This window comes from Capricornis sumatraensis, chromosome 5 (assembly GCF_032405125.1).
Source record: "Capricornis sumatraensis isolate serow.1 chromosome 5, serow.2, whole genome shotgun sequence".
NCBI lineage: Eukaryota > Metazoa > Chordata > Mammalia > Artiodactyla > Bovidae > Capricornis > Capricornis sumatraensis.
In genome coordinates, this window is record NC_091073.1 from 107,026,155 (window position 1) to 107,045,576 (window position 19,422).

The 19,422-nt window shown below is 45.6% G+C and overlaps 1 protein-coding gene across 3 annotated transcripts in view; it reads right to left on the bottom strand.

The window, feature by feature from the left end:
• KIAA1549 (KIAA1549 ortholog) overlaps nucleotides 1–19,422 on the bottom strand; it is a 123,123-nt gene that overhangs the window by 79,019 nt on the left and 24,682 nt on the right. The gene's annotated exons all lie outside the window — the stretch shown is intronic.

The following is a 19,422-nucleotide window of genomic DNA, read 5'->3' on the forward strand; positions in this document are numbered from 1 at the left end:
AAGCCTGCCTTGATGCCCAAGCCTGTTTTCCTATTCTTTCAGAAAAGCTGGCCCTAATGAGAAATGAACATGACTACTCTGACAGCACCACGTGCTATGCAGGGAAGAGAGTTCAGTAGTTTCCTAGTTATAGGACCTTTCACATCCAGGCTGCAGACTACCTCCAGGCTCACCTCCCATCCTTCCCTGCTCTACTCTCACACCGTCCCAACTATGCTCTGGCTCAATGAGCTACCTGCAGTTCCCCAAGCCCAGATCTTCTGTGGCTCAGTGATCTGTACATCCCTCTCCTTCGCTGCCTGGGATGCCCCCCTCTGCTCTCTACCTGGATTATTTCTACTGGCCCTGCAGATGCAGGCCAGGCACCACCTCCCTCCTCAATGCTCCAAAGGCGGGTGAGTGTCTCTCCCTAGCTTTCTAGCTATCACATCCCTGATTGTGTCCCACTGAAATGAACTGTCTGCTCATTACACTCTGAGCATTTTGAGGACAGAAACTATTGCTCTCTCTCCCTAGTGCCTAGCACATTGAGTGACTTATACTAACTGCTCAATAAGTGAAAAGTGAAAGTCGCTCAGTCGTGTCCGACTCTTTGCAACCCCATGGACTATACAGTCCATGGAATTCTCCAGGCCAGAATACTGGAGTGGGTAGCCATTCCCTTTTCCAGGGGTCTTCCCAACCCAGGGATCAAACCCAGGTCTGCAATAGGCAGATTCTTTACCAGCTGAGCCACAAGGGAAGCCCAAGAATACTGGAGTGGGTAGCCTATCCTTTCTCCAGTGGATCTTTCCGACCCAGGAATCAAACCTGGATCTTCTGCATTGCAGGCAGATTCTTTACCAACTGAGCCATCAGGGAAGCTCTTTAAACTCAATATACAATATAAAATACACAGCAAACAGCAACTTAGACATAGCTGAAGATTTAGTGAACTGGGGAACAGACCTGGAAATTATTCAGAATGGAGCACAGAGAAACAAAATGAGGAGGCATAGGAAAATAAAGCAGTGAAGAACATATAGAAGGCAAAATGAGATAGTACAACACACATTGGATCAAAGATTTAAAAGAAGCAATGGAGGGAACTGGGTGGAGGCAATATTAAAAGAGAGAGTGCTAGAAACTCTTCAATAAGAGACATGAATCCTTCAATTCAGGAAGACAAAGAATCACAAAGCAGGTGAATTTTTTTTTCACAAACCCATACTGACGCACGTGATGATATCATAGGACACCAAAGACCAAAAAAAATTTTTTATTTATTTATTTAGAAATAATAATTGTGCAGATAGTCAGAGAAAAGGAATGGCAATTGACCGTCAGGTAACTATTGCACAGAACCAGGAGCCAACTAACAGTGAGACAATAACATCTTCAACATGCTGAGAGAAAATACCTGACACCTAGATTGAATAACCAGCAGTACTCTCTATTTTTAAAAATAAGGACAGTTTCAGATTTTTTTTAAAAAAGTGGTTACACTAACAGAAGACCAATAGAAGAGTCTCTCTAAACAAGGATATACATCAAAAGAAAAGGTGATTATCCTGGAGGGAAGATCTGAGAATAAACAGAGAATAAAGGAATGATAAAATGTGGTTAAATCTAAACAGGCACTGATGTTATAAATGAACAGTAAAAATATTATTTAATGTATAAGGTTACAAGAGACCTAATATAGAATTAAAATAGCTTGTTACATGGCATAGAAGTTGAAAGAGCAGCCTTTAGACAAAACTGAATAGATCTTCTGTGTACACACTGAAATTTGTAAATTAAATTCAATCATATATTTACATAGATGAACTATTTCTAGCTGGTTCCGTTAGCATCTGAAAGTTACAAATTTACACCAGACAGAAGCTGCTTACTTTAAAGCTGCTCACTTTCTGTGGAATATGACTTTTAAAAATGAATAGATAATTAATGAAGAACACTGTTTCTCAGAGATTTTAGGTTGTTTCATAGCAATATTTATTAGGCATCTGTTGTCTTCCATACAACTGCTGTTGCTGCTGCTGCTAAGTCGCTTCAGTCGTGTCCGACTCTGTGCGACCCCATAGACGGCAGCCCACCAGACTCCCCCATCCCTGGGATTCTCCAGGCAAGAACACTGGAGTGGGTTGCCATTTCCTTCTCCAGTGCATGAAAGTGAAAAGTGAAAGTGAAGTCGCTTAGTCATGTCTGACTCTTCGTGACCCCATGGACTGCAGCCCACCAGGCTCCTCCGTCCATGGGATTTTCCAGGCAAGAGTACTGCAGTGGGGTGCCACATGCTACAACTAGGCTCTAGCATTTCTGGTCTATATGCTTTTACTATTTACCTGCCACATTCCAAGCATGAATAAAAGTAAAGATAATGCTTACTACAAATACAGTAAAGTAGCAGCTGCTCTCCTCCATAGTAAAGGTTAAGATGTGATAAATTTGAGAAGTAATAAAGTAACAATATGTGCAACTATGCAGCACATAGATTTAAAAGTTTTCCTAAGAATAAATTATTTTATGTGTTTGAAAACTCTGCTATAATTTATTTTGAAATAGAAGACCTGAAGAAAGAGCAGGATCCCTTTTTAATCGAATCAGAAACATACTCATAAGTGTACTGGAAAGCTGCAAGAGATAAAACAGCAAAGAGAGAAGCATTTAATGGCTAATTTATGAGCCCAAGTATCTGATGCAACTTAGAATTCAATCAATTCTGCCTACAAAGGACAGGGAACAGGGAAGGCAAAGTGATCAAAAGAATGAAAAATTCTCCTGGCTAGTAAAACAGAGGAACAAAAACTTCCTATTAAGAACTGTGAGGTGAGCCAAGCCGTGGTGCTTTCTCCCCCCTCCTTTTGGCAAAGTCCCAGGAGAAAGAAATCAGCTCTAAAGAGACAGCCGCTGAAATGCCATGGGAATCACTTCTGTAGTTAATTCAGGAAGAGGTTAGAAAACCCAGGTGAGTCTCTCCCAGCAGAAAAGGCTTCCAAGACTCTAATTTCAAGCCCTGGAGATCAATTTTCAAGCTCTCAAGTTCACACAAGAGTGCAAGGTTCTCTCTTGGACAACACAGAGAAAGGAATGGGGATGATACACGCGTGATGGGGGATCTTGTTAAGATAGAGGCACTGTCAGGCAGGGCCGGGGCAGGAGAGGGCCCGCTGAGCTTCTGCATGGCGCCCAGGTGGGGCCAGACCCAACCACATTCCAAGTAACAAGTACTGAGCCACTTTCTCCTGTATAGACGGTACAACATACCTTGCACCCCCTTCTCCTTTGTAGGTCCCTGCCAAACTGTATGGAACAGAGCAGAAACTGCCCAAGTGCCATGCAGATTCATAGTGATGAAAATTCACAATGCAAACCCATAGAAAGCACATCAAAGGTGAACCGCAAAGTGAACTAGCCTTTGGGTGACAGTGCTGTGTCAGGGTAGGTTCATTTACTGAAATAAATGTACTGTCTGGTGGGGATGTTAACAATGAGTGGGTGGTGGCAGGGAGTATATGGGAAATCTCTCTACCTTCCTCTCAATTTTGCTATCTGAATGAACCTAAAACTGTTCTTAAAAAAAAAATAAAATCTTGGGAATTCCCTGGTGATCCAATAGTTAGTCAGGACTTCATGCTTTCACTGCTGAGGGCCTGGGTTCAATCCCTGGTTGAGCAACTAAGATAGCACAAGCTGCACAGTATGGCCAAAAAAAACAAAACAAATAAATAAATAATATTTTAAAAATAAAACTTTTTTAAAACTTATGCGTGAGCTGCCTGTCTCTAGGAAGTTGCTGGTCTCATTCACACATGCATAATCTGGTATTTATCCTTTTTGAAAGTTGTATTTTTCCATCTGGAAACATTCCCTAAATACACTAGTCAAACATGGCATAGTGGACTTTTCAAGCTGAATGGATCCTTTAAGACCTTGGCAACCCCCTCGCATGGCAAATGAGGCTCTGGGTTTAAGCTGACTTGCTCAAAATAGCATCAGGGCAGAGACAGCCTAGAAAGGCAGGTTCCTAAGCCCTCACTGGTTGAATGCTCTTCACACCACACCAGGCTGAGGCAAATCAGCCTATTTCATTAATACTGCTAGTGAAGAAATTACATTGAAAAACATGCTAAGTTGTGTTATAAATGAATTGAAAGCACATGCTAAATTCTGTGCCCCTGAAACCTATGCCAAGGCACACTGTTTGAGCTGTGAGGCCCCACCGTCCACGCGGGGCAGCTCACAGCTGCAGGCACGGGCGCTCAGAAAACAAAACATCCTCTGAGGGCTGGCCTGGAAAACCCAAGGGACGGCAACATCAAAAACCTCTAAAGAGCTTTCATCCAAATAGAACCATTACTTTTGCTTCTCTGCTGAACTGTGGAGTTTGCAAAGCAGGGTGAGTCATCTCCACTTCATGGCTATTAAGTCCGCCACAAAACAAGAGCCCGCTAGAATCTCTAGGTGTTTAAAAACAAAAGCAGTCAGACAATTAAACCAATACCCAAGGTGGCAAATCTTCAGCACCTTTTATCCTACTCCTTAGGCTGTGCTAAGAGCGATTTTAGTGCTTTTCTTAAAACCATCCTCCTCCTTTTCCTACCCTTCATTTTTCTCTCCCTGGTTTAGAAAAGAGTGTGTCTCTTCTCTTTCTTTCTCCAACCCCAACTGTCTAGTAATACCTTCTACCAGCTACCGCCTATCTTCTTCTCTCTCCTCCAAGTGGTACTGTTTTTATTACCAAATATCTAGTAGATAAGAAATACTACTTATAAAGACATATTTATCAGGTCGCATATATATAGTAACATAAAGAGTTTATGTTACTCTAAATGGTTTATGTTAACCACATAACATCTGAGTTTTATGTGGTCTTTTGATGAACAGAAATGATCAGTTTTAATGTGGTTAAATTTATCAGTCTTTTCTGTAATCGTTTGAGATTTGTGTGTCTGTGTCTTAAGATGGAAAGCTTAAATCCTTCCCTAGAGTAAAAGCCATCATGATATCCTTTAAAAGCATAAAGCAAGAATGACACGATCAGAATAATGATCTGAAAGTCCCTCCTACTACAGCGTGAAGAGCAGGTTAACCAGGGCCAAGAGCGGATGCTGAGTAAATGCGCTTATGAGAACTCTGTTAATTTCGCAACTTTGCTTGATGTCTCAGATGCTCTCCAAATAAAAGCTAAAATAAGTCGGGTTCTCACTCAGCAGGTTGGGCCTGGGGCTCAGGACTCGGTGTGGGTGTCTGTGTTTGCTGCTGCTCCTGTTGTGGTGGAACCTCTGTTTTGGAAACCACACTGTAGGTAATACTAACGCCAAGCACAGAGACTCTTCTTTGTGGGGACCAGACTAGGAACAACGCTGACGGAACAACCCACGAGAGAGGAGGAAGTAAAAGATGCCAAGCCCAGAGGGCTGGGAAGGAAGAAGGAAATGGGGTCCAGAGGGGAAGCAGCCCTTGACCCTCACCTGGAAGAGAGGGTGAGTGCAGACAGGGCACGATACACGGACTTGCTGGAGAGTACTGAAGGGGATTCTGGCCTGGGGTGGGGACGGCAGCAACCAGGTCAGTGGAGGACGCTGAAACAGACATGAAAGGATATAGCCAGGCTCTGTCAGGGAGCTACAGTCTGAAACCAGAGGGCAGGCTTCAAAGGTCCCATGTGGTTTGGGAAACTGTGGTTCCCAATTCAGCGTTTCAGGTTAGATCTGGGGGTCAGCCAAAGAACAATCACCAAAGAGCTCTCTGCACAGAAAAGACTCAACCTCAAGGTGAATAAATAGTAACTGCTGGCCAGTCCTCAGTATTTTAAAGACCTCAGGTGGCACAAGTGGTAAAGAATCCAACTACCAATGCAGGAGGTATAAGAGATGCAGATTCAATCCCTGGGTCAGGAAGATCCCCTGGAGGAGGAAACAGCAACCCACTCCAGTATTCTTACTTGGAGAATCCCGTGGACTGAGAGCCTGGGTGGGCTACAGTCCATGGGGTCGCAAAGAGTCAGCCATGACTGAAGCAACTGAGCATGCTGGCCAGTCCGGGTATTTTAAGACCTCAGCACTACATGAAAACTCCTTTTAGAAATCTTCCTTTGATATCCTTTTTTTCTCAACTCTTATTAAGTCACAAACACCAGTAAACTTCCTGAATCACTGTAGTTCCCATCAGTCATGAACGGAACTGTGTTGCCCAGGTGTCTGTGTTGAAGCTCTAACCCTCCTGTGACGGTGTTTGGAGATGGGGGCCTTTAGGGAGGTGATGGAGGTTAAAGGCAGTCATGAGGGTGGGGTCCTTCCTGATCCGACAGAACAGGACCCTTTTTAAGAGGGAAGCCAGAGCTCGCCAGCCCCAGGTGCCAGGCATGGAGGAAAGGCCACGCGAGGACACGGTGAGAGGCAGCATCCGTGCGCACAGGCGTGGAGCCTCGACAGACACCAACCCTGCCGGCACCTCCATCGTGGGCCCAGCCTCAGGGCTAGAAGGAGGCCAGTTCCTGTCGACGCCACACAGCCTGGCGTTTTGTCAGGGCAGCTCGAGTGACCAAGACAACACCATTCATTCCTGGCTCAAGCAAAAGGCTCTGTGATGGAGCAGAGATGATAGGAAACCTGTGGGCCCGAGGCCCGGCCGCGGCTCACCGCGGACCCAGGGGCCACCGACCCTGAAGCCCGGCCCCGGCCCACCGCGGGCCCGGGGGCTGCCGACCCTGAGCGACTCACCTCACATCCCTGGGTCTTGGCCTCCCTCTTCTCCTCATGAGATACAAGGTTCCTGAAAATGGGTGTGAAAGTGTGGACTTCCCCTGTCCAGGCCTGACATGCGACCCTATACTTGCTTGCCTGCTTGTGAGGGTTACTCAGTCAGGATTCTCTGTTGTTCACAATGGAAACAGCTCTGGCCACATAAGCAGGAGGGGATTCAGTGGGAAGACACACGAGGGTCTACAGAACGAACAAGGTGTCTCAGGCTCAGAACACAATCAAGAGACGAGTGAGGCCGACAGTGAGGGAGCCGGCTGGGGTCTCTGCAAGGACTGTCAGTGGACCCTCTGGGCCTTTGCTTCATGACCTCACTCCTGCAAAGCTCAAAGTCCAGCCAGGAGTGCCCCACCAGCCACGCCACACTGCCAGTCAACCTTGCAGCCCTTGGACCTTGGACATAATATGGATTCCCCAGAAAGGGAAAGAGTGGTCCCCAAACTGGAAAATGGCTACTACATCAGCAGTGGGGGCTTCAGTTTTAACTGGAAAAATAAAAGCTAATAAAAAGCACATCACTGGCATAATACAATCCTGGTCAGAGAGGGAGATGACAGCTCCAGAACCTTCCACAGATAACAGAACTGGGTTCTGTTCTGTATCAAACTTGCTCAGCTCCCCGGAAGAAATCTGCTGTAATTAGTCACATCTTCCCCTTCTTCCTCAAGAGATGGAGATACAGATAACAATTAGTGACATCACTGAAACGAGAACTAACGAGCAACTTCAGAAAACAACAACTGCAACCATACAATCCTGAAATAATGGGTCCATGAAGCTTTTCCACAACGCACACTATCATAGTTTAAACACCAGGACAGCTTCCCATTGGGATCTGGGCTTCTCTCTCTCTCTCTGCACGATTTTCTCATTTGAGGAGGTAAGGATATTAAAATGTTGGTTTAATTCAAAGCATGTTTGAATATTTGTTGGGAGATGTTCTGTCACACTTTATTTTTTTCCTAAATAAAATGCAATCCTCTTTTACCAACCTGGAAAGCAAGGCTGTCAGCACTTTAAGTAACCAAAACAAACTCAACTAAATACTCAATTCACTAAGAACAAAGGCGAAAAAACTCTCAGTCGGCCATCTGTTTCTAAAATAATTTAATTCAAAACACAGTGCCAGAACAACAGGGAAAAGGACACCATCAGCTTCAAGATAATCTTCCATCTCCAATTACGCTCGGAGCTGGAATGGCACACGACGTCCTGTGACTAAGCATGAGAAGGCACTTCACCCCCAAACATGGGAGCCCGAGGCCATCGGTCTCTGCACAAACACACATGCCTGAAACCAAGTGACCAGGAGACACATCTGCCTCCTGGGTGGCTCCCCTCCCAACAGCCAAGAGCTTATGCTACAGGCTCAATACCTTAATTCACCTCTAAACTGAGTTTTGACTTTATATCAAGGGAGCCAGAGACCTAAGAGAGAGAGTGGGGGCCCATGCTGGCTGGAAGTAGCAGCTTGGACAAAGGCTCCACGTCTGGACAATGTGGGGTGTGTTTGCGTAACAAACAGTAGTGGCTCCACTTGGTTGGAGAGAACACTAGGAAAGTTGGCTGAGGAGCGTGAGAATGTCAGTGAACAATGTGGGAGCCACTGGATATTTGTAGTAGAGTGGGCTTCTTATCAAAATTACCCTGCAGAAGAAGAAAAAAAAAAAAACCTGGCAAAGCAGAGAGAAGCACGAAACATCAACGGCACCCACAGGCACACAGCCGACGGGGCAAGGAGACAGGACTGTGCGACAGATGAGAGTGCAAGCGAAGATACAAGAGAGACTGCACAGAAGGCCAGTAATAAAGTTAGTTACTGATGACATGGATGGGGCAGGAAATAAGAAGAGAGTCCAGAGCAATTCTGAGTCGCAGATTCAACTGCCCACTACAGACTATTCCACCTGGTTATCTAATGCATGCGGGCTCAGGCATGTCCGACTCTTTGCGACCCTACAAACTGTAGACCACCAGGCTCCTCTGTCCGTGGGATTTCGCAGGCAAGAATACTGGAGAGGGTTGCCATTTCCTTCTCCAGGGGATCTTTCTGACCCAGGGATCGAACCTGTGTCTCCTGCATTGGCAGACGGTTTCTTTACCACTGAGCCACCTGGGAAGCCCTGAGTATCTAATAGATATCTAACGGGCCCCTAGGAAAACCTGATCCTCCCTCCTGAGACATTAATAAGTCCTTCTCACAGTCAGGATCTTGTAATTCACTCTCAAATCCTTTGATCCCTGCCACTACTGAAGTCTGGGCCCTTAACCACTGCTTGATCATCATCAGCCTCTGTGAGGAGACAGGCTTTCCAAGGGCCTGGAGAGCACAGGAGGCAGGGATATTCTGACATCCTGGACACAAAACCTGCTTCCTTGCTCACCCTGAGTTTGGTTCAAGAACCAGGAGAACCCAGAGGATCCTTTAACATTCCTCTGATGGCAAAGAAGCGGCTGAGGTGACAAGTGCTTCCTAGTGGTGTCACACACCACCAGTACAAAGGGTGGTGGCCCAGTAAGGGTGAACACCCCCGACGTGACCATTTCCTGTTCATCACAGCCTCCTGAGAGCTGTGTGACTACCTGCTTCCCATGTGCCCCAGCCCCTAGTGCTCTAGGCCCAAGAGGAGCCATGCTAAGAAATGCTGTAATCCTCAGGAAATTCAGCCTGATCAGAAGTGTGCTCCTGCCCACGGAAATCCATCGGGGCTGTGGTCTCTCCCCACCAGCCACAACCCACCCTAAATTCCTGAAGCCTCTCCTAGCACCTTCAACCCATCTGGAAGGTGTACTAACACACAGATCCAATCCTTCCATTTCTGTGCATCTGAGGTTTCTCTAAAGCAAGAAGAGAAATAATCCTTTCACAACATTCCAGTCTTAAGATCCTCCAAGGGTTCCTAACAGCCTTCGGAAATCCACAGTCCTCAGCTGTGACACAACAGCCCTCATCTTCCGGTCACATCCTGTCCTGCTGGTGTCACCTCCCTGACAACCAGCCCACACACTCCCACTACGCAACGTTTTCTCTGACCGCCCTGCTTTTGGAAAGGCTGGTTCCTCGCTTACAAATACCCATCCCTCCTCCTTTCCCTAACTCCAATCATGCTCCCAGATGTCTTGTTCCCATCACTTCCAGAACCTCTGTGTGCTTTCTCATAAAACTTAAAACTGTAACGTTTGGCTTACTCATCTCCCTCCCCGAGCCGATGACCAAGATGCTTGGAGGAAAAAACTGTATCGTTCACCAGTCTGTCTCCCAGGTTTAGCCCAGAGCCAGGCGTGTCCATTCATTCATCAATCATTCACTCGTAAATCCAACAAGTGTCTACTCATGATGGAAGCAAAGTGCAGGGCGTGAAGTGTCAACCAAGACAGAAAGGTGTCCTGCTTGGGGACCTCACAGTGGAGAAGAGGAGACAATCATTATAAACTGAGAAGACGGCTAAGGACACAGGCAGGGCTGGGGAGAATGGCGCCCAAGGCAGAGCACCAACAGCTGGTGTGAATGGTGCTCAGCCAGCATGGGGAGCCTCAGGCGAGGCTGGGTGGAAGGCAGAGAACCAAGTCCAGGTGGATGGAAATGTGATTCTAGCGCCCAACTGAGTCATTTGGGCCAAGGATACTGATTTGGCGATCATCTACAGAGAGACGGTAACAAACTGAAGTCAAATGACTCCATCAAGGCAGAGAGAGAGAGAAACAAGTTTGACCCCACACTCTACAGCGCTATGCTCATTTAAGGCATGGTGGGGGAGCCCCAGATTCTACAGCAGTCGGAAGAGACCACCTTTAGCAATCATTACCAAACAGAGTGCTATTTACACACACTTCTACAAACCAACTCAGTCAAGCACACAAATTATTCTCCTCCTGACTTAATTTATTTCCATTCACTGACAATCTTCCCCAAACCCCCTCTTCTGCCTGTTTATTGGTATGAACAGCCTACTGATTAGCAATTATCCATAGCGTTAACTCTCTAAGTATCTGTAATTATGACTTCTCTTGGTTTATTTGAGGGCTCCTGGGGACTTCAGGATGAGGAATAGCATGAAGTTAATGTAAATACTAATTTGCCAAGAAACCAACCAGACCAAATATGCAGATAAGCCAAAAGGCAATTTTCCAAAAGCTGAGGTTCTACCAGCCTGGAGAGTTCTGTATTTGTTTTCACTATTTAAAGCGAAGTGTTTGCTGCTGCTGCTGCTAAGTCACTTCAGTCATGTCTGTGTGACCCCACAGACAGCAGCCCACCAGGCTCCTCCGTCCCTGGGATTCTCCAGGCAAGAACACTGGAGTGGGTTGCCATTTCCTTCTCAAATGCATGAAAGTAAAAAGTGAAAGTGAAGTCGCTCAAGTCATGTCTGACTCTTAGTGACCCCATGGACTGCAACCTACCAGTGTTTAAATGCCACCAATAAACCAATTTCAGCATTTTTAACTTTTTATTATGAAATTTTCAGACATATAGAAGCTAAAAGACTTGAACACATTACCCAGTGTGAACACCACCTTTCTGCCATGCTCACTTCATCTACCCCTCTTCACAGCTTTTTTCGTTTGCTTTTTCAGATTTTATTTTGATTTTTTACTTTACAATATTGTATTGGTTTTGCCATACATCAACATGAATCCAGCACAGGTGTACACGTGTTCCCAATCCTGAACCCCTCTCCCATCTCCCTCCCCAACAGCTTTTTTTTTTAAATGAAAGTAAAGCAAATCCCAGACACCATTTATTTCACTAGTATCTACTTCAGTGTCTCTGATAAGGACTTTTAAAAATCATAACCACAATCATTATCACAGCCAACAAAATTAAAAGTAATTCCTAATATCATCTAATTATCTATCCCACACTTAGCTTTCCTTGACAGCCTCAAAATATTTTTGTATAATTGCTTTTTGCAAATCAGGATTGAACACAGGTGCACAACTGCTTAGGGCGATGTGTCTCCCAAGCCTCCTTTACTTGGTTAACAGGTCTCCCCTGCCTGTTTTCTTTTTTAAATCTCTCATTATTCACTTGCTAGAGAAAAAGGTCGTTTGTCCCTGTAGACAGCCCATGTTCTATATTTAGTTGACTATATTCTCATGGTGTCATTTAACATGTTCTTCCAACCCTCAAATTTTCTATAAACTGGGGGTTACATCAAGAGGCTTTATTAAATTCAGGAGCAATGTTTTTGGCAAGAATACTTTCCAGGTGGCCCACTGCATCACATCAGGAGGTGCCTGATCCCTGGCTGTCCCGCTGGGAGCAATACCAACATTCATCCGGGGCTTTAGGTGATGACAGCCTGCTCTATCCGTCGTAAAGCCCTCCATCAACATCTCACCAAACAATGAAGCAGTCAAGAAGGCCGCTGCTCACATCTGCTGTTTCCTTAAGAAGGTTGAGTTTCTGAACCCTACTTACTCAAAGATATTCCTAACACTCACAGATACAATTACAGAAAGAATAATTCTTATTTGGTATTTGAAACAATAACATATTTGTGTGTGTTTGAGAACATTTCTGAAGTCACCTAATTAGGAATTCAATACAAAGATGCTGACCCCTAGACTTTTCTTTAGAAAGATTACTTATAAATGACTGACTGTGCATGTAATACAGTAAAGTTCTATGTCTGTCTCTCTCTCTCTCTGGAGTTCAAAGTTCCAAAAAGACAGTGAATAAAGAATCAAGAAAACCTTAGAAATTATGCCAATTATGAAAGAGCAAGGGAGGAGGAAATAGAAATGGCAGAATATTTCCCAAAGCAGTACATTTATTTTAGTCCCTTTCCAAAGGAGAGATTAATGAAGTACCAAAATAACCTTAAGACATGATGGTTAAACAGTTTCAATTTCTACTTTTTCCCAAAGCTCTTTATTAGAGTTTCTAGAAAACAGCCAAAAAGAACCTAAAATCTTTTTCTTCCCTATCCCATAGTCAGATGTTAATAAACAGTATAATACCTGTGTGGATAGAAGCAGGAGATCTTGCCTCCAAAACTGGTAATGAGAGTTAATACCACCTGAAGAACCATTTAATGACCCTGAGAAAGCCTCCATCAATAGCCAAGCCTCCCAGGACGCCTGTATTTCCCTCTTGTGCTAGAGAACTTCCAGCTCACTGAACTTCACCAGCCTGGGGCAAGCAGGAGGGGAGCAGAAGGGGCACCTGTCGCCAGGTGTGACCTCCAGGTATGATGATGAAAGAGGCTAAACGCAGCAAAGAAAAGAAATAATGCAACAATAAAAATGTTGCAATGACTGCCACTGAGTTGCACACTTAATAATCAATGAAATGGAAACTTTTATATTATGTATATTTTACCATAGCAAAACAAAATAAAATGTTTCAATGGTCAACTGAGAGGGTTACAGGCTCTTCTCAACAGTAACCACCACTCTGTGCCAGCCACTGGGATCCATTATCCTTCTCACTTTACTGGTGAAGGAGATGAAGACCCAAAAGATGAAGTGCCTTGGTCAAGGCCCACAGTCAGTAAGTGGCTCAGGTTTTGAACACGCATCCATCAGCTGCCAAAGCCCCTTGCTCTCTCACAACACCACACAACCTCTCTGGGGAGGGTGTGTTGAACTGCACTCAAAAGTTTTCAAGGCACATTTCTAGATTATCATTCTTGAACAGCTATACACAAAAATCTTCATAATTACACAGCAAACGAGAATTCTATTATATATATATATATTTAAGATTTTTACATTTTTATTTGTTTTTGACCACATCGGGTCTCAGTTGCGGCACGGGCTTCTCTCTAGTTGTGGCAAATGGGGTCTCCTCTCCAGCTGTGCTTTCTCTTAGTTGAGAAGCATGGGCTCTAGGGCTCGCAGGCTTCAGGAGCTGCGTGCAGCACGTGGGCTCAGTCGCTGGGCTCCTAGGCTCCAGAGCACAGGCTCAATAGTTGTGGTACCTGGGCTTGGTTGCTCCGCGCACATGGGACCTTCCCAGATCAGGGATCAAACGCATGAATCAGCAGGTGGATTCTTTACCACTGAGCCACCAAGGAGGCCCCAAGAATTCTATATCATAAAAATGGCTTCCCAATATGTTCCTTACATGCCAATACAGCCCTATCAACTTGAAAGGCATTAAACAATATTTAAAAGAACCGTACAGTAAAAATAACATCTCAACACTAAATCCAAAGAGGCACGAAGCTGGCTCCTGGCTCAGCTCTGCATCAGGACTGCACAGGGTGCTGCCCCAGGAGGACTCTGTAACTGGTAAAAAGTTGCCTAGGTCCACGGGAGCCTTCCAGGAAATGGGCTTCCCTGGGCTTTGGGCTGGTAACACGTTTACTCCCCTGACAACCCGGATAAACTGGAGTTTGGGCTGGAAGCAGGAAAACTCAAGCAATGAATATAGAGGATCACTATCCCTGGCAACCTAAACACGGTTCCCCAGGGCCTCACACAGTAAACAGACAACTGCAATGTGTCCCTCCAGGTTGCCATCCTCAACACTAAAAAAGAAGCACCGATACAATGACAGAGCGCCTCGTCCAGAGTGCTCACTCTGTGCCCAGATGCTTTTACAGGTCCTTCCTGATGTTCACAAAGCCCTCCAAGGAAGCTACTGTTGGCATCGCTGTTGCGCCAACAAGGCAGGCAGGCTCAGAGAGTTCTAGCTTGCCCAAAGCCTGGCAAGTCAGGACTAGGATCCTGGGCTGTCTGCCTCCACCACCAACAACATTCAAAACTGTTACCCTGCATTAAGATAAGACCACACCCACCTCAATACATGGTGACTACTTAAAAGCAACTCCATTGCCAAAAGGCACAAGAAAAGATGCTCCATGTCATTAGTCATTAGGAAAGCGCAAGTCAAAACCACGAGACACCAATTCGCACCCACTACAATGGCCAGATTTTTTTTTTTAAACAAGAAATAAAAAGAAAAAAAAGTCCTGGAAGATGTAGAGTAATTGCTCATATACTGCTGGTGCATCCACTATGGTAGAGAGTTTGCCATTATGCAGAGAATCACCATGCTGCTGCTGCTGCTAAGTGGCTTCAGTCGTGTCCGACTCTGTGCGACCCCATAGACGGCAGCCCACCAGGCTCCCCCGTCCCTGGGATTCTCCAGGCAAGAACTCTGGAGTGGGTTGCCATTTCCTTCTTCAATGCATGAAAGTGAAAAGTGAAAGTGAAGTCGCTCAGTCATGTCCGACTCTTCGCGACCCCATGGACTACAGCCCACCAGGCTCCTCCATCCATGGGATTTTCCAGGCAAGAGTACTGGAGTGGGGTGCATCGCCTTCTCCGGAGAATCACCATAGGACCCAGTAACACCATCCCTAGGTAAATACTTTAAAACATTGGAAACCAGGTGCTCAAAACCCTGTACGGGAATGTTCCCAGCTGTACTATTGACAATAGCCAACCGGTTAAAACCACTCAATCACTCATCAACAGGTGACTGGATAAACAAAGTGTAGTATATCCATACAATGCAATTTCATCCGGCCATAAAAAAGAACGAGGTACTCAAACACGCTTCAACGCAGATGAATCTTGAAAAGGTTATGCTAAGTTGAAAGCAGCCGGACACACCCACCAAGACACATACTGTACGATTCCATTTACATGAAATATCCAGAATCAACAAACCCAGTGAGCAAGAGAGCAGATTAGGGGTTGCCAGGGGCTGGGGGCGGGAGCAACAGAACCAGACAGTGAATGGTGGTTACACACAACACTGCAAATGTACTTAACGCCACAGAACTGCACACTTTCAAAAGGTTCGCCAGTGGTAATTTCAGGCTGTGTGTGTTTCCCTACAATTGATTTACTGTTGCGCTGGGTCTTCATTGCTGCATGTGGGCTTTCTCTAGTTGCAGTGAATGGGGGCTACTCCTCATTGCAGAAGACAGCCTTCTCATTTGGGTGGCTTCCCTTGTTTCAAAACACGGGCTCCGGGTGTACAGGCTTTAGTAGTTTCCGCGCACGGACTCCGTAGTTGTGGCTGCAAGGCTCTAGAGCTCAGGCTCAGTAGTTGTGGCTCACAGGTTTTAGTGGCTCCGCAGCATGTGGAATCTTCCCAGATTAGGGATTGAAATCGTCTCCTCTGCATTGGCAGGCAGATTCCTAGCCACTGGACCACCAAGGAAGTCTTACAATTTTTTTTTTAAGCAACCAGTCCCAGGGCTTGAATACAAAAACTCCTAGGTGCAAAGTAAACCTTACCTCAACTTACTCTTGGTAAGCTCTCATTATTCTCAAGCTGTCTTTCCTTTCTACCTAGTGCAGTGCTTCTCAGAGTGGTCCTGCTCTCAGAATCACCTGAAGACCTTTTAAGAATGTGGATTTCCAGGCCTCTCTCCAAGACTCTCCAAGGCGGGAGGAATGCACAGTTTAACACCTGCCCCAGAGCCCCAGCATCACCTCTAAGACTCCCATCCCCGTCCTTCTAGCCAGCAAGCCAGTTACTGAAGCTTCTCAAAAGAAAAGTGTTAATCAACTTCTTTCCACCTGCTGGCCGTGGATGCCTGGGTACCACCTCTGAGCTGTTAGCATCTGCTGTGTTTAGCTCTCAGCTGCTCTTTCCAAGTCAAGCCCTCACACCTGACAGAAGCTGACATCGGCCCCACTATTTGAAATTCTGTTCCACTTCTGATCCACAGAGGTGGTTATCCTGTTTTTGAGACTGATGAAGTGAAGTAAAGTGAAAGTCGCTCAGTCATGTCCTTGCGACGCCATGGACTGTACAGTCCATGGAATTCTCTAGGCTAGAATTCTGGAGTGAGTAGCCTTTCCCTTCGCCAGGGGATGTTCCCAACCCAGGGATCGAACCCAGGTCTCCCGCATTGCAGGCAGATTCTTTACCTGCTGAGCCACAAGGGATTGCATTTTATCTACCAATGTTTAAAGCATAAACTCACACGTCTTATCCAAAGACTGATTTCTGACTTCAAAACCCACTTCAAAACCAGACCGCTAACATGTTTTCTTCTAGGCATGTTATTAATAAAATTCCTTCAAAACACAATAATTTTAACCTAAGTGGCAGTTTTAAAATGTATCCACAAGTCTAGGTCAATAGCAAGCTTGGCAAAGAACATGTTTAAGCTGGTTCCCCCTCTCTGAGCTCACTAACCCGCCCACCTCTCCCCCAGTCTCTCTCCATCCTTTGCCAGCCTCTCCCAAGTCCTGTGTTTCTTATCTGCCTCCCATCTTCTCCCTTTCCTCAACTGGATTAACATAAGATTATGAAATCAAATAATTAAGTATACACATTGTTACATTTACTGAGGGAGGTTTCTATTCTCTGTTTTTAAATACTGGTTACAATTTGTTCTTTTAAATAAACTTTTTTTTTCCTCCTGCTTGTGTGTAAGCCTTGGTTGATTTCTCTAGAGGCATCAGGGGCCTCTAAGAGAAAAAAGCTCTTGATTGCTGATGCTATTTAAATAAGGAACACAGGGCATCCTCAGTGAGAATTTTAAACCACCCCACTGTCATGATACAATTCCTCCTTCTTCTGCTTGGCTGCAGAGGCAAAAAGAAAAGGCCCTCATAGACCAAAGATATCATCTGTGCGTGTTCAGTCAGTCAGGCAGTCTTGTCTGACTCTCTGCAACCCCACAGACTATGGCCCGCCAGGCTCCTCTATCCATGGGGATCCTCCAGGCAAGAATACTGGAGTGGGTTGCCATCCCCTCTTAGAGGATCTTCCTGACCCAGGGATCAAACCCGCATTGCCTGCTTCTCCTACACTGCAAGTGGATTCTTTACCAGCGAGTCAGCAAAATACCTTAATACAGAACTTTTAAAAATTGAAAATGCAGGCCTTAAAGCAGTCCTATTAGAGGCACCTGGAGGTCCCCAGTTCTGTGGTCTCCCAATCCACTGTCTGTGGTCTTCATTCCCACCCTGACAATGACAACAACCGCCCCTGCAACGATACTGGCCTGGCGAAGAACCCCTGCTGTGCGCTGCATCTTCACTGGGGAGGCCTAGGGAGGGTGGAAAATAACCCCCAAGTCACCACGGTGCCCCCACTGCCAGCTGGTGTAGGAAAACCCACAGCAGAATCAGGAAAGCCACAGCACTGCATTCACTTGGAGAATCAATGCTAACATTTATTGACTGCCTGCTATGTGTCAAGCACCCTGCAGGCATTATATTGTTTAATTTCCCCAACACGGTGTTTTACAAAGGAGGTAACTGAAGCTACAAAGGTCGGGAACCTGCAAAGGCTGGCTGCTAGGAAGTCATGGAATTGGGGTTTCCATGCAAGCCTCTAGCCCTGAGCACTTGACCCTCTGGTCAGACAGCCCAGGTGGTGGTCTCCAAACTGATGGGGTGACACACTCCATTAGTAAGTGATGAACCATGTGAAAATATGACCTGCTCAATAAAAGGTTAATTTAAAAAAATGTTTTAACAAAGTGTAATACCATGCCTGCTGATTCTGGCTAGAAGCTTGTGATCCAGGGTTTAGATAATACACTTGCTGGAAAACAGTTAAGTTACTGGAATTAAGAAAATCCTCAAAGATACAAAAAGTGAGAGAGTCTGAAGGTTCTCCATTTGCAATCTCAGGAGACTCTTTGATATAAATGCCTAGAGAAGCAAGGGGTAGAAGAAGTTCAAGAGTGAACCTTGCAACTTGCTGGAAAATAGTTAAGTTACTGTAACCAAGAAAAACCTCAACGATACAAAAGTTTCGGAGACTTTGAAGGTTCATTTTCCTTTTGCGATCTCAGAAGACTCTTATACACAAGAGTCTAGAGACACAATGGAGAGAAGAGGTTCAGGAGTGAACCTCACAAAATAAAGGGGACAGGGTGAAGGAAAAGGGGTCACAGGGATTCAATCCCAGCAGTGCCCCAATTGAGGAAAGCGGGCTTGGTGAGGCCAAGTATTAGTTCATTCCAAGAAAAGACACACATCTACATTTTGATGCAAAATCTCCCGATTTTTAAGTGCTGGCAGTTCTTCTGACATTTACAAATAATCTTCAAGTCAATGAAACCACTTCATCAGGTTTGAGCTCAAAGTCAGAGTAGAGGAGATGTTTGTGCCAGGATGAAGAGGCCCGAAAGCTACCTAAGCGTTGCCGGCGTTCCCTGCAATGAGTGCAGAGGACCAGCGGCACCCAGGACCTGGGAGAGATCCAGAACCACCTGCAACAGCCCAGGATCCCAGAGACCCATGGGTGTGTCACACACATCAAGCAAACACATCTGAGCCAGTCCCCGGCAGGGCACAGGGGAGCCTGTGCAAGTCCACGAGTGCAGTGAACAGATCTGAAGTCAGCTGCCCATGCCAAGCCACAAGCCTCCTAACTGACACTACATTTTCAGGAAGAAGACTGAGGCCACCTTACTTCAAGATCTGCACAAAACTAACCCTAACCCTGGCAACAAGCTGTGGACAAGTTTGTGTATTACATGACTGCACATGCTAATTTACCATTTCAGCTCTTACACCAGGGCAGGGATCACACTGGAAGAAGAGGACACACAGCGGAGCTTCGGATGGGCGAGTGACATTCTGTTTCTTGATTTCAGTGTTATTATACCCCTGTATCGTTTGTGCAGGGCTTCTCTGGTGGCCCTGCCTGCCAATGCAGCAGACAAGGATTCAAATCCTGGAAGATCCCCTGGAGAAGGGAATGGCAACCCAGTCCAGTATTCTTGCCTGGAGAATCCCATGA